The sequence below is a fragment of the Sus scrofa genome, chromosome 9 (genome assembly GCF_054392235.1).
Source record: "Sus scrofa isolate SSC_HxYL_T2T_F1_AM1 chromosome 9, Sscrofa_HxYL_maternal_Yorkshire_Landrace_v2.0, whole genome shotgun sequence".
Taxonomy (NCBI): Eukaryota; Metazoa; Chordata; class Mammalia; order Artiodactyla; family Suidae; genus Sus; species Sus scrofa.
This window is the reverse complement of record NC_139391.1, coordinates 55,802,320-55,811,130: the sequence shown is the minus strand read 5'-3', so window position 1 is coordinate 55,811,130 and position 8,811 is coordinate 55,802,320. Positions and strand designations below refer to the sequence as shown.

The 8,811-nt window shown below is 45.4% G+C and overlaps 1 long non-coding RNA gene across 1 annotated transcript; it reads left to right on the top strand.

Moving 5' to 3' along the window:
* The first annotated feature begins 1,573 nt into the window (after nt 1–1,573).
* On the top strand, nt 1,574–7,415 carry LOC146399921 (uncharacterized). The gene is made up of 3 exons (XR_014816752.1): nt 1,574–1,778; nt 3,102–3,289; nt 7,314–7,415. It is a non-coding gene; the product is annotated as an uncharacterized LOC146399921 (long non-coding RNA).
* The last annotated feature ends 1,396 nt before the right edge of the window (nt 7,416–8,811 follow it).

Below are 8,811 nucleotides of genomic sequence, written 5' to 3'. Positions count from 1 at the left end.
CCAGAGTCGCCAGTGGGTGAATGACATGCTGGCGTTCAAGGTCAGGTTGGACTGACACCATGGATTCCAGGTTCCTGGTGGGTTCTGACTGAGATCCTCCAGGAAGCTCTCTCTGGTGAAATCTTTGCTTTCAAGTCTCCAAACACGTTCGCAGACAGCCTCAGTTTCTAACTCCTCCCAAAGCTCTCTGCCCTCTCCTGGGACAATTCATAGCATTTCTCTCTTTTTTTCCTGTCTTTTTTTTTTTTTTGGTCTTTTAGGGCCCCACCTGCGGCATATGGAGGTTCCCAGGCTAAGGGTCGAATCAGAGCTGTAGCCACCAGCCTACGCCACAGCCACAGCAACGCGGGATCCGAGCCACATCTGCAACCTACACCACAGCTTATGGCAATGCTGGATCCTTAACCCACTGAGCGAGCCCAGGGATCGAACCCGCGTCCTCATGGATGCTAGTCGGGTTCATTAACCACTGAACCACGATGGGAACTTCGAGCATTTCTTATTCTGACTTTTAATATCTGCAGGCAAGGACAGAGACCTTCCCTGCTAAAGGAAACCAGCCTCAAAGTGAAAGACATGCTGGAAAATATGAAATGCCGGTGGCCTTGAGCGGTGCTTTTCTAAAAACAGGACAAGGGTGTGTTAGACAGACCTAGCAACGTCTTTTCCAGTGGAGGTAAGCTTGGCCCCAAGGCATTGCCAGCCTAGTTGATTCGCCTCCTTTGTATCTGCTACACTTGAACCTCAGTACAGAGCTCAGGAAATGTTTGCGGAATGTTCTCACCAGTCAGGCCAGGCTAGGCGACGCTGAGATGACAAGAGCCAAACCTCAGTGCTTCAGGCTACACTTCCTACTCATGCTACTTGAGTATCATGGGTCGTCAGGGCTTTGTTCCCTGGCACCTGAGTCACTCTGGGCCCCAGGCTGCTCAGCAGCTGTCACCTGACATGTGCCTGAGAGAAAAACAGAGTAGTGGAAACTCTTCAGCACTGCTCTGAGTTTCTGCTACGAGGGCTCAGATTTCATCAGGGAGAGCAAGTCCTGAGGCCACTTCCCATGTCAAGGGTGCGGGGAAGTGAGATTCCACCTCTTGCCCAGATGGGGGAAGAATACCATCTATTCTTGATGAATGAATTGAATGTGCTCAATTGTAGGTTAGGAAGCGCTGAAAAAAACCAAGACCAGATCCTGCCCTCAAGAGCGCTTTGTGGAGTTGGGGACCTGGGGCTTCCTACACCTGCAATAGTTAAAGGACATTCTAAGTTTCAAACACAGTATCCTGCCAAACCACCTGGCAGGAATAGTTTTCAGATACAGTGTTTTAGGTCCCCAGGAAACAAAGGAGAATCATCAGATCTGGAAAAAAATGCCCTAGAAAATATGATGTTCTCATAGATAAAAACAATTCTACAAATTTTGAAAACGAAAGGATCCTCTGAGATGAGACTTCATATCCCAACCCTTCCCTCCTCTCACGTTGTACCCGCCTTCCCGATCTTCCTACTCGGTCCCCTGATAAACATCAAGCTCCAAGAATGGATCTGACTTTATCTTTTATTTTCAGATCTTAGATGTGGAACATTTGGATGAATGAATCTTGCTGAGCCCATCATGTATCAGGTTTCTTACGAGAAAGGGTATAAGGACCACCCATGGAGAGTCACGAGCATCACCAGCTGGGCTCCAAGGAAGTTTTCTTGGGGGAAGGGTCTGTGTCTTTTCCCCAGCGGACCTGCTCACTCTTAATCGGCACCACTGCATACCTTTGCTTCCTTGGGTATTTTCTTTTTTCTTTTTTTTTTTTTTTTTTTTTTTGTCTTTTTGCCATTTCTTGGGCTGCTCCTGCGGCATATGGAGGTTCCCAGGCTAGGGGTCTAATCGTAGCTGTAGCTGCTGGCCTACGCCAGAGCCACAGCAATGCAGGATCCGAGCCGCATCTGCGACCTACGCCACAGCTCCTGGCAACGCCGGATCATCAACCCACTGAGCAAGGCCAGGGATCGAACCCACAACCTCATGGTTCCTAGTCGGATTCATTAACCACTGCGCCACGATGGGAACTCCCCTTGGGTATTTTCTTACCTATGCCTTTTGCCTGGATATCCCGAGAAGAAGATTTCTTCCTCTTCCGTCGCTTTTGCAACAGCAATCATTCAAAATAAACACACTTCCCCTGCTCGGATGGGGGTCAGCATGGCCTTGGAGGCTAAACATACTGAGATTTTAATGCTGGGAGAGCCCTAGAGGGTCCCACCAACCTCTCACTGTTGTTTCCTTTGCAGGAACTGAGGCTTAGAGAGCTTAGGAGACCCTCCCAAGGCTTCCTGGAACTCACTGGGAGATCTGGGCTAGAATCCAGGTCTTTTTTTTTTTTTTTTAATTTAAGTATAGTTGATTTATCTTGTTGAGTTAGTCTCTGGTGTAGAGCAAAGTGATTCAGTTTTATATATATTCTTTTTCATCTTCTTTTCCATGATGGTTTATCACAGGATACTGAATGTATTTCCCTGTGCTACACAGTAGGACCTTGTTGTTGTAGCTGTTGTTTTGGCTGAACCTGTAGCACGTGGAAGCTTCCGGGTCAGGGATTGAACCCGCACCACAGCAGGGACACGAGCTGCTTGACTTTGAATTCATATTTACTTGTATGTGACCTTAGGCAAATTAGTTAACCACGTTTCAGGTTTCATTTGCCCCTCAGAGGCAAAAGAGACAATTGGGAGTTCCCGATTATACTCAATGGAAATGAATCTGACTCATATCCATGAGGACACAGGTTCAATCCCTGGCCTTGCTCAGTGGGTTAAGGGTCTGGTGTTGCTGTGAGATGTGGTGTAGGTCACAGGCACGTGGCTCAGATCTGGCATTGTTGTGGTGTAGGCCGGTGGCTACAGCTCCTGTTTGACCCCTAGCCTGGGAACTTTCATATGCTATGGGTGCAGCCCTAAAAAGACAAAAAACCAACACACACACACACACACACACACACACACACAAAAACCCCAAAAAGAGACAGTTGATTTTCCCATAAGGAACTAAATGAATTAGGACCACTTTAAGAATTTTGGGAGCTGATTAAATTTTCTTTCTTTTTATTCAGGCACCCATCCATGTGATGGGATGTGGTAGTAGGAAGAGGTGTACCCCCAAGGTCCTATGAGGGTTGTCAGAGCTGCCACTTCAGCTCCCTGATGGCCGATGAGGTTCCCGCAGCCTTGTGTGGGAGTCCAAGCTTGGCTTCCAGAAGCCTCCACTGCATTGTTATAACTGATGTCATAATTAACTGAGGTGAGACTCTATTTCCTGTTTTTTTTTTTTTTTTTTTTTTTTTTTTTTTTTTTTTTTTTTAGCCCTGTTTGCTATAACCTCGGATAAATAGCCCCCTAAGCAGCCATTAGACCAGGAAGCATTTTTAGGGCCCATATCCTGTCCTGGCAGGGAGATGGAATCGGATGAGCTAATGGGTCTTTCCGTGGCTAACTGCTATGACTGCCATATTAGTAATGGCAGGAGCATCGACACAGTGAGCTGTTCAGGGTGAGAAAGGTTGAATTTTAATTTCCATCAGCACAGGAAAATGAAATATCCATTTTATTCTGTTTATGGAGAAATTCAGATTAGAATGGGAAGTATCTGAACCCACCTGTTCTGGACTGTGTAGCAGACTCATGACCAGAGGGAATAAGTCACAAAAAACTCCCCAAATAAAACATAATATTGGAGTTCCCATCATGGCTCAGTGATAAACAAAACCAACTAGGAACCATGAGGTTTCGGGTTCGATCCCTGGCCTCGCTCAGTGGGTTAAGGATCCAGCATTGCCTTGCGCTGTGGTGTAGGTTGCAGACGCAGCTCGGATACTGCATTGCTGTGGCTGTGGTATAGGCTGGCAGCTACAGCTCCAATTCAACCCCTAGCCTGGGAACCTCCATATGCCATGGGAGCAGCCCTAGAAAAGACAAAAAGACAAAAAAAAAAAAAAAAACCCAAAACATAATAATAATGGAAAAATAAACCCAGTGCAATTATATTTTAGATTTTCAGGGAAAACATTAACCCAATACTTTCAATTTTTTGGTGGCAGGGTTTCTGTGAAGTAGAAGATCTGAATAGTGCTAAGGCGTCATTGAGTGTTTGTAAAAAAGGAAACAGTCATGATGCTGGGAGTTGATATGAGATCTGTCCCCTGGCTCTGTGTGAGGAAGACAGGGCTTCAGCCTCTCCCCTTCTCACTAGTGTCCCCCCAAGCCTTAGCTTCCAGCCAAGTGGTTGGCATTTCCATTGTTAAGCACCTGTCTGCGGGGGTCGGATAATGACACCTCCTGGGGAAAAGACCACACATGAAGGCCAAGGAACAGAGTGCAGGCCTGTCTGTGCAAATTGGCTATGGCCTGAATCAAATCTGCCCTTTGATGTCAGTATTTATTAAATAGAGAAATTGTGACCTGCCCCCCCCCCCAATTTACCTGGAGGGCAAATGAGAAAAAGAGCACGTATTTTGAACTTGGAAAGGACTCTATGCATGAATGAAATGACTCTCTTCCCTCTCTTTCAACCCATGGCCTTGTCTCTTTTGCTTGCCTGGACTGAAATTTTCTGACTGCCTCCTTGAGCTGCATTTGGCTGCAGGGTGCCTGGGAAGGGCAGAGCCTGCCTTTAGGGAGTATCCAGCCCATGGATGTGAATGGCCTATGAAGGAACCAGGAGAATGACCAGTCCTGTTGGCTCCCGGTCTCTGTTCCCAGGTCTCTCCATGGGATCATTTACTCCCACTCCTTCCCGGTTTGGGGGTGGGGTGGGGTGGGGTGGGGAGTGCACAGACACTGCATTGGGGTGGCTCCTTTCCTTTTTTTTTTTTTTTGGTCTTTTGTCTTTTTAGGGCCACACCCATGATCTATGGAGGTTCCCAGGCTAGGGATCCAACAGGAGCTGTAGCCACCAGCCTATGCCACAGCCACAGCCATGCCAGATCTGAGCCGTGTCTTCGACCTACACCACAGCGCACGGCAATGCTGGATCCTTAACCCACTGAGCGAGGCCAGGGATCAAACTTGCGTTCTCATGGATGCTAGTCAGGTTCATTAACCGCTGAGCCACGATGGGAACTCGGAGGTTGCTCCTTTCAAAAGCCTGACGGCTGGGGATCCAGTGGTGTGGTCATCTTTTTTGACTCTTTCTGGCCTCGTGGAAGGATAATGGGCGTCAGGCATATTTTAAAGCCATGCCTATAAAATTGATGCTGCACGTCAATGGGAAGCCTGAACTCAGCTTTTCAGGCGGGGTTTGCTGAGGAACAAAGATCTGATTCATGCTAACTCATTGACTGCCTTATTTGTAACTTCCCCCTTAATGTTATAAATGCGGGCAACCAGGAATGCAGGCTTCCCAGATGAGGATTTGCACAGATCATTTTTGTTTTCTATTTTCTGTATATTTCCTGTCCACCCCCATCCTCGGCCCAGCGTACTCCATGGAAACCCCATCACTCCGGGGCGGGGAACTGGAGACCCCTTTGTTTAGAAGAGAGGAGAGCTGTGCCTGGCAGGGCACGGGGGGAGAGGGGTTCTGGGGGCACCTTTACTGTCCTCTCTGAGCCCAGGGCAGTAGAATGGCTGCTACCCAGAGTCTGCTGATAAATGCCCCAAATCTGAGTGTTTGAGAAAGGAGGATGGGGCTGGCTGCAGGTCCCCGTGAGGGAAGTTCCCCATCCCCCCCTCAGCCACCCATGGAGTGTTTCCGAGGTGTGCTCTGAGCTGTGGGGTGGCCACTGGGTGTTCCGTGGTCAGTAGCGTCCTCGGAAGATCTTCAAGAAGAAATTTCATTCTGCCACAGGGATCTTCGGAGCCGATGACCTAGAAATTACACCGAGTGTGATTTGGCACGTTCATTTGCATGCCTAAAATTCAGAAGACCTACCCTGCTCCTCTTCACAATTCCTGGTTCCTAACACTAGTCTGAGAAAAACACTAGCAGGGTTTCCTATAGCTTAGGATTTGCACAGATGATCTCCTTGGGACCCTGAATAATGGAGTAAAATGTTTTGGGCAAGGACCCCAATGAAGGGTAGGAAGATGGAGGCATGGAAGTTTATTAAAAGATTTTTCTAGGATTACCCTTCCTTCCTTCCTTTCTCTCTCTTTCTTTCTTTCTTTGTCTTTTTAGGGCCACACCCACAGCCTATGGAAGTTCCCAGGCTAAGGGCTGAATCAGCCACAGCAATGCCAGATCTGAGCTGCATCTGTCACCTACACCGAAGCCCATGGCAACACCGGATCCTTAACCCACTGAACAAAGCCAGGGATTGAACCTGTTTCCTCATAGATACTAGTCGGTTTCGTTACCACTGAACCACAACAGAAACTCCCGATTACTGTTTCTTTCGATTCCCAATTCTATAGTCTTTCCAAAGACTTGGATACCACATCAGAGAAAAACAAAGCCACTTTTTTATTTTTAGAATTTTCCTGGTCAGAGTTTTCTCATTCTGACATACCAAATGCCAAAGGGGAAATGGTAATTGGCCAGCTCCTTCCAATAAAAATGATCTCCTCTTGCAAAAGGCAGAAGTTATTTTTTTAAGTATGAAAATAATACATACATGTGATAATGAAATGCCCAGCTGAATGCTGAACATTAATAAAATGTGAAAGTCTACTTTCTCATCCCAGAGCCAGTCACACTCCCAAGAAGCTGCTAATAAGACCGAGGCCAATCTTATTCTTTTTTGGATAACTTGCCACTTTCTTTCTAACAGTTTTTGTGTTTTATCTTACCCACAGAAGAAACTTCAATTTTAAGATTAGTGACCTTCGATTCTCATAAATTTTCTTCTAATGGCTTCTCCCTTTTATTTTCTCTACTCTCTTTTGGGAAACCTTATGAGATGAATGTTCGGTGTCCTGGATTGAAACTCTGTCTCTTAACTTGTTTGATATTTTGTGTCTCTTTAAAATTTTGTTCTTTATCCAAGAGACTTCTTTGACTTTCTTCAGGCATGTTATTGGATCTTTACTGGGCAATCATATTATTTAATTTCAACAATTCATTCATTCATTCATTCACTCATTGATCATTCACTTGTTTCATAAATGTTTGCCGAGCCTTTGGTATATGCCAGGCATTCTTCTAGAGGGTACAGCAATGAACAAACCCTACACAATCTCTTTCTTTTTGATAAAAGAAAAGGCAAACAATAAACAAATGAACAAGTAGATATACAATATGCCAGATGGGAAGTGCTATGGAAAAAATTAAAGCAGAGTAGAGTGGATTGGGAATACCGAGGGTGGGAATGGATGGTTTTATTTTATAGGACAGTCCAGGCAAAAACCTCACTGAAGAGTCAACATCTTCAAGCAATACATATGAAACAAAGTAGGAACTTCAAGGAACTGCAGCAGGAAGAGCATGTGCAAAGGCCCTGAGGTAAGAGCTTCCTTGCTCTCTGATTTCTTTTCTCTAGTAGCTCAAAAAGATTTTTGAGGCGAGGGGCGGATTCATAAACATATCTAACATTTTAAGATACTCATGTTTGGTTACATTGGAGACTGTCACAAGATTTGCAGCTAACCTTTTCAGCTCTAAAATAAATTAAAACTGATGCCTATTTTCAACCAAATAAACCTATCCTGAGAGGCTCCCAAGGGCCAGATGCTGGAGATAGGAAGATAAATAAGTCATAGTCTTTACTCTAAGCATGAACACAAAACTAACCTATACGGCAGCAAATACCTTTTGGATTTATGCACAAGGTAATTGGGAACGTGAAGACCTTATCCCCTATGATGCTAGGAGTGAGAGGGTAAAGTCAGGCAGGGGAGATTCAGAGAGGAGAGGAGATGAAGATTGAATATGATTTTGTTAAGGGGTCAGGTGGAGGAGAGCATTCCAAAATGTGGTAACCACAGGCAGTATCCAACCACGAATGGAACATTCCCATCAAGAGTTTTTAATCCACCTCAGTCTGGCTTTTGTAGGTCCTGGGATAACATAAGCATATTCATTTCTCCCTCAAAAAAAAAAAAGACAGCCTAAGAAAAGAAGGCGTTGCAAGGCAGCAGGAGAGAGAAGGATGCTCAGCAGATGGTCACTCACTACACATGGCTTTCTTCTGATTTTTCAAATAGACATTTGCCATGTACTTGTGACCTTGGATTGGAGACAGCAATGAGACAGAGAGAGAACTCAGAATAGGATTGAATGTCAGGAGTTTGTGGTCTAACACGGGTGAGTTAGCCTTGTCTGGATTCATTCTCCCATGGTTACTTCTGCCTGAGTTTGAAACAATGAACTGTGCAACATTTCCAAATGTTCGAATGTTGTTCCTTTCTTGTGCCAAAGCTCACCTCCTGAAACTTCTATCACCTAGGCTTAGTTTGATGTATTTAAAATAAATGACTTCCTCTTCTACATCACAGCCCTTTGCATATTTAAAAATAGCAGTAGAGGTCATCACAGTGGATCATACTGGAATCACAGATTCTTAGAGCTGGATGGAACCTTTGCTGTCATCAGGTCCAGTGGAAGAAATTTCTCTGCAACATCCATGCTGGCTGGTCCTCTAAGCTCTAATTCAATGGCTCCAGTGGTTTTCCAGGCACTCATTTCTTTTTTGAATGGCTCCACATGTTCAAAAGCTCTCCAAAAGCTCAAAAGCACTTCAGCATTTTGCTCTGAAATAGGCTTCCCTGTAGTGTTTATCTACTGATCCAAGTTCTGTGGCACTTGTCTATTATGAGGCAATTTCAGTTCCAACAATGAAATGTTATAACCGTTGGCTGCTGTAAGACAAGGCAGGATTCATCGGAGCT